The sequence below is a fragment of the Oncorhynchus masou genome, unplaced genomic scaffold (assembly GCF_036934945.1).
Source record: "Oncorhynchus masou masou isolate Uvic2021 unplaced genomic scaffold, UVic_Omas_1.1 unplaced_scaffold_1728, whole genome shotgun sequence".
Taxonomy (NCBI): domain Eukaryota; kingdom Metazoa; phylum Chordata; class Actinopteri; order Salmoniformes; family Salmonidae; genus Oncorhynchus; species Oncorhynchus masou.
In genome coordinates, this window is record NW_027016799.1 from 7,501 (window position 1) to 14,600 (window position 7,100).

Genomic DNA, 7,100 nt, shown 5'->3' on the forward strand with positions numbered 1-7,100 from the left:
CAAATTTGAGATTTTTGGTTCCAATCGCCGTGTCTTGAGACGCAGAGTATGTGAACGGATGATCTCCAGATGTGTGGTTCCAGCCATGTAGCATGGAGGATGAGATGTGATGGTGTGGGTGTACTTTGCTGGTGAGACTGTCTGTGTTTTTGTTTTTTCATTTCAAGGTACACTTAACCAGCATGGCTACCACAGCATTCTGCAGCGATAATCCATCCCATCTGGTTTGCGCTTATTGGGACTAAACGCATTGTCTTGTTTTTCAATAGGACAATGACCCAAAATTCATCTCCAGGCTGTGTAAGGGCTATTTGACCAAGAAGGAGAGTGATGAGTCCTGCATCAGATGACCTGGCCTTCACAATCACCCAACCTCAACCCAATTGAGATAGCTCGGGATGAGTTGGACTGCAGAGTGAAGGAAAAGCAGCCAACAAGTGCTCAGCATATGTGGGAACTCCTTCAAGACTGTTGGGAAATAATTCCAGGTGACTACCTCTTGAAGCTAGTGCCAAGAGCTGTCATGAAGGCAAAGGGTGGCTACTTTGAAACACTTTTTTGGTTACTGCATGATTCCATATGTGTTATTTCATAGGTGTGATGTCTTCACTGTTCTACAATGTAGAAAATAATGAAAATAAAGAAAACCCTTGACTGAGTAGGTGTGTCCAAACATTTGACTGGTACTGTATACAGGGCATTTGGAAAGGAGTCAGACCTTCAGACTTTTCCGACATGTTGTTACATTACAGCCCTATTCTAAAATGGATTCAATATTTTTTTTTCCCCTCATCAATCTACACACATTACCCGATAATGACAATGCAAACAAAATATGCACATAGCCTGCAGAATATATAAATATACAAAATATATATTTTTTGCAAATGTATATTTAAAAAGAAGAAGGAGATATTACATTTCCTTAAGCATTCAGACCCTTTACTCAGTACTTTGTTGAAGCACCTTCGGCAACGATTACATCCATGTGTCTTCTTGGGTATAACGCTACAAGCGTGTCACATCTGTATTTAGGGAGTTTGTCCCATTCTTCTCTGCAGATCCTCTCAAACTCTGTCAGGTTGGATGGGGAGCATCGCTGCACAGCTCTCTTCTAGTCTCTCCAGAGATGTTGGATCGGGTTCAAGTCCGGGCTCTGGCTGGGCCACTCAAGGACTTTCAGAGACTTGTCCCAAAACCACTTATGCATTGTCTTGGCTGTGTACTTAGGGTCGTTGTCCTGTTGGAAGGTGAACCTTCGCCCCAGTCTGAGGTCCTGAGCGCTCCGGAGGAGGTTTTCATCAAGGACCTCTCTGTACATTACTCCATTCATCTTTGTCTTGATCCTGACTAGTCTCCCAGTCCCTGCTGCTGATAAACATAGACACAGCATGATGCTGCCACCAGCATGCTTCACTGTAGGGATGGTTGCATGTTTCAGGCCAAAGACTTAAATCTTGGTTTCATCAGACCAGAGAATTTTGCTTGTCATGGTCTGAGAGTCATTTAGGTGCCTTTTGGCAAACTTCAAGCGGGCTGTCATTTGCCTTTTACTGAGGCTTCCGTCTGGCCACTCTACCATAAAGGCCTGATTGGTGAAGTGCTGCATAGATGGTTGTCCTTCTGGAAGGTTCACCCATCTCCACAGAGGAACTCTGGAGCTCTGTCAGAGTGACCATCGGGTTCTTGGTCACCTCCCTGACCAAGGTCCTTCTCCCTCGATTGCTCAGTGTGGCTGGGCGAGCAGCTCTAGGAAGATTCTTGGTGGTTCCAATCTTCTTCCATTTAAGAATGTTGTAGGCCACCGTGTTCTCGGGGACCTTCATCGCTGCAGAATTGTTTGGGTACTATTCCCCAGATCTGTGCCTCGACGCAAACGCTGTCTCGGAGCTCTACGGACAATCCCGTCAACCTCATGGCTTGGTTTTTGCTCTGACATGAACTATCAAATGTGGGTCCTTATATAGACGGGTGTATGCCTTTTCAAATCATGTCCATTCAATTTAATTTACTACAGGTGGACTCGAATCAAGTTGTGGAAACATCTCAAGGATGATCAATGGAAACAGGATGCACCTGAGCTCAATTTTGATTCTCATAGCAAAGGGTCTGAATTCTTATGTAAATAAGGTATTCCTTATTTAATTGTTTTATTAGCAAAAATGTCTAAAACCCTGTTTTCGCTTTGTCATCGAGGGGTATTGTGTGTAGATTGATGCAGACATTTTTTTGTTCAATCCATTTTAGAATAAGGCTGTAATTTAATGAAATGTGGAAAAGTCAAGGGAACTGAATACTTTCCTAATGCACTGTACATGTGTAGGTGATTCATTCAGGACACAGTGTTGCTCTTGTCCTTTCATACCAGCTCTGAGTCTCTTAGTGGAGTTAAGCATACGTACATAGTATTTCGAGAGTTGGCACTTTTAGAATTTTAAATATTGTTCTAAATCTAGATATTCCGTTACATTGCAGTGTTTAAATATTGTTCTAAATCTAGATATTCCGTTACATTGCAGCGTTTAAATATTGTTCTAAATCTAGATATTCCGTTACATTGCAGCGTTTAAATATTGTTCTAAATCTAGATATTCCGTTACATTGCAGCGTTTAAATATTGTTCTAAATCTAGATATTCAGTTACATTGCAGTGTTTAAATATTGTTCTAAATCTAGATATTCCGTTACATTGCAGCGTTTAAATATTGTTCTAAATCTAGATATTCAGTTACATTGCAGTGTTTAAATATTGTTCTAAATCTAGATATTCAGTTACATTGCAGTGTATAAATATTGTTCTAAATCTAGATATTCCGTTACATTGCAGCGTTTAAATATTCCCTGTGTCATGTTAATAGGGCGCTAACATGTCTTGCCATAGAATGTGTGTCACGTGTCATGTAAACGGCATTATAACGCGAAAAACCTCAATGTCCCAACTCTCTAAATACAAGTCTCTGCTGGAAACCTGTGGAGTAATGACTCATTAAGGCCCGCTTTGTGTAATAATGTGCTCTGGTGTTTGGGAACAGATCATTAAGACTAGTGCTGCAGGCTATGTGAGACAGAGAGGAGGGCAGAGGGAGAAAGATGTAACCAGATATAATGAATGTTATGTCGCCTCAGGCTATAGTTTGGCTCCTCTTAACTAATACCCTCCCTTTGTGAGAAAGAGAGGGGAGGATGGAGCGAGAGGGAGGGGGAGTGATGGAGAGGTATAGAGGTGTGTTGTTGCGCTCGAGGTAACAGTTTCCCCTCCTGACCTCTAATATCTCCCTGAGACTACCTCTGCTTAGTAAGTAGGGTCATAACAAGATGTCCCAGGTTGCACCTCTCTCAGAGGAGGACCTGTTCAGATGATAATGAAAACAACGTGGTGAGAGCGAGAACAACACTGAGATTGTTGCTGTATCACTGAGTTCCTCCAGGGAAAAGGCAGGAGGCACAGAGCAGTGAGGTTTAATCAGGCAGTGTACAGATGCGGTCAAATAGATGTATATTGGCACTCTTGCATGATTCACTATTTCTTCTGAAATAAGTTAAATTTGAAAAAAATGTTAGATGCTTACACATGCTTTTGTTAGATTTACAACTGCGCAGGACCCCCTCCCAATTTAAAATAAATAAATAAAATAAATATATAAAATAATAATAACTAAACTTAATTAGAGATGTTTAACTTCAAAGTAGAAAAAATGATTTGGACTAAATTATTCAACATTTTAATTAATTTGGTTGGAGGTAATGATCCTTGTTTACTGTGTAATTTATCTTACATAATGGTAAATTGCAGGTTACTACAGGGTAAAAATTCAACCAGTTTTGAATAGAAAAAAAACAGAACGTTATGGCCCATTGCACTCCATTGTAAAGTAAAAGGGTGCAAATATATTTGCATCTGTAGGCTATGTCTAAATACAGGACACTATTAAAAAGTTTGGTAGCTAACTCAGAACTTGACTTGATCTGCTGACCTTACTGTTGATGACTTCTGCCATATCATCAATTTAACACTGAAATGGACTGGGCATAGGAAGTGAAAACAAATGTTCTGTAAACACCAGCCTGAGACTCTTGCAGGAAGTGAAAACAAATATTCTGTAAACACTGGCCCGAGAGGCTGGTAGGGAGTGAAAACAGATGTTTTGTAAACACCAATCTGAGAGACTTGTAGGAAGTAAAAACAAATGTTCTGTAAACACCAGCCCGAGCGGCTTGTAGGAAGTCAAGACAAATGTTCAGTAAACACCACTCAGGGAGGCTTGTAGGGAGTGAAAACAAATGTTCTGTAAACACCAGCCTGAGAGGCGTGTAGGAAGTCAAAACAAATGTTCTGTAAACACCAGCCCGAGCGGCTTGTAGGAAGTCAAGACAAATGTTCAGTAAACACCACTCAGGGAGGCTTGTAGGGAGTGAAAACAAATGTTCTGTAAACACCAGCCTGGGAGGCTTGTAGGAAGTCAAGGCAAATGTTCTGTAAACACCAGCCTGGGAGGCTTGTAGGAAGTGAAAACAAATGTTCTGTTAACACCAGCCTGAGTCTCTTGCAGGAAGTGGAAACACATTTTCTGTAAACACCAGCCTGGCAGCCTTGTAGGAAGTGAAAACAAATCATCTGTAAACACCGGCCCAAGAGGCTGGTAGGAAGTGAAAACAAATGTTCTGTAAACACCAGCCTGAGACTCTTGCAGGAAGTGGAAACAAATATTCTGTAAACACTGGCCCGAGAGGCTGGTAGGGAGTGAAAACAGATGTTTTGTAAACACCAGTCTGAGAGACTTGTAGGAAGTAAAAACAAATGTTCTGTAAACACCAGCCCGAGCGGCTTGTAGGAAGTCAAGACAAATGTTCAGTAAACACCACTCAGGGAGGCTTGTAGGGAGTGAAAACAAATGTTCTGTAAACACCAGCCTGAGAGGCGTGTAGGAAGTCAAAACAAATGTTCTGTAAACACCAGCCCGAGCGGCTTGTAGGAAGTCAAGACAAATGTTCTGTTAACACCAGCCTGAGTCTCTTGCAGGAAGTGGAAACACATTTTCTGTAAACACCAGCCTGGCAGCCTTGTAGGAAGTGAAAACAAATCATCTGTAAACACCGGCCCAAGAGGCTGGTAGGAAGTGAAAACAAATGTTCTGTAAACACCAGCCTGAGACTCTTGCAGGAAGTGGAAACAAATATTCTGTAAACACTGGCCCGAGAGGCTGGTAGGGAGTGAAAACAGATGTTTTGTAAACACCAGTCTGAGAGACTTGTAGGAAGTAAAAACAAATGTTCTGTAAACACCAGCCCGAGCGGCTTGTAGGAAGTCAAGACAAATGTTCAGTAAACACCACTCAGGGAGGCTTGTAGGGAGTGAAAACAAATGTTCTGTAAACACCAGCCTGAGAGGCGTGTAGGAAGTCAAAACAAATGTTCTGTAAACACCAGCCCGAGCGGCTTGTAGGAAGTCAAGACAAATGTTCACTAAACACCACTCAGGGAGGCTTGTAGGGAGTGAAAACAAATGTTCTGTAAACACCAGCCTGGGAGGCTTGTAGGAAGTCAAGGCAAATGTTCTGTAAACACCAGCCTGGGAGGCTTGTAGGAAGTGAAAACAAATGTTCTGTAAACACCAGCCTGAGTCTCTTGCAGGAAGTGGAAACACATTTTCTGTAAACACCAGCCTGGCAGCCTTGTAGGAAGTGAAAACAAATCATCTGTAAACACCGGCCCAAGAGGCTGGTAGGAAGTGAAAACAAATGTTCTGTAAACACCAGCCTGGGAGCCTTGTAGAAAGTGAAAACAAATATTCTGTAAACACCAGCCTGGGAGACTTGTAGGAAGTGAAAACAAATATTCTGTAAACACCGGCCAGAGTGGCTGGTAGGTTGTGAAAACAGATGTTCTGTAAACACCAGCCTGAGACTCTTGCAGGAAGTGGAAACAAATGTTCTGTAAACAACAGCCTGGCAGCCTTGTAGGAAGTGAAAACAAATATTCTGTAAACACCAGCCTGGGAGACTTGTAGGGAGTGAAAACAAATATTCTGTGAACACCGGCACGAGTGGCTGGTAGGAAGTGAAAACAGATGTTTTGTAAACACCATTCTGAGAGACTTGTAAGACGTCAAAACAAATGTAAGGGAATACCCCCCTGAAATGGACAAAAATGAATGGGAAAACATTGGCATAGGGCAAACCATGTACACGATGGCCAATACCACCCAATTCGGCGTTGATTCATGCAAAATGTTTTTCAAATGCCATATGGCAATTGCCAGTTGTAACACTTCAAAAATCCAACAGGTGGCGTGTGCGCTCCACCGTGGTTTTTCATATAGGTGTCACGCCTTGGTCTTAGTATTTTGTGTTTTAGTTAATTAGTTGGTCAGGCCAAGTTGTGACATGGGTTTATTGTTTGTTGTATTCTTAGTGGGGTTTTTTGGTTATTGGGATTGTAGCTGATTAGGGGTGTGTGTTACTTAGGTTTGGCTGCCTGGGGCGGTTCTCAATCAGAGTCAGGTGATTCTCGTTGTCTCTGATTGGGAACAGTATTTAGGTAGCCTGGTTTTCACTTTGTATTTCGTGGGTGATTGTTCCTGTCTCTGTGTAGTGTGCACCAGATAGGCTGTAATAGGTTTCACGTTCCGTTTTGTTGTTTTTTGTATTTATTAGTTATTTCATGTATAGTTCCGTTATTTGTTTCATTAATAAACATGAGTAACCAACACGCTGCATTTCGGTCCGACTCTCTTTCGACAAACGAAGAACGTCGTTACAATAGGAAATGGACCCCAAGTCAACATCCAAAAGCCAAATTTTGAAAAAATGAATTTTTTGTCAAAAACTTATCACCCTTAAAAAAGTGCTTTCTGGACCGTTTTTCGAAATTCTTTCACTTTTTTTGTCAATTACACATGTGTAAGAACTGTATGAATATACTTTTGTCCAATTTTATTATCATATTTTTTTTTTATTACTTGCGCATAAGGCACATGTTTTGTCCATTTGCAATATGATTTCATAGGAAGTCAAAAGTCAAAAGTCAAAAATTGCAAAATTTCATAAAAAACTTCACACACCCCTAAAAAAGTGCTTTCTGGACCGTTTTTCGAAATGTGT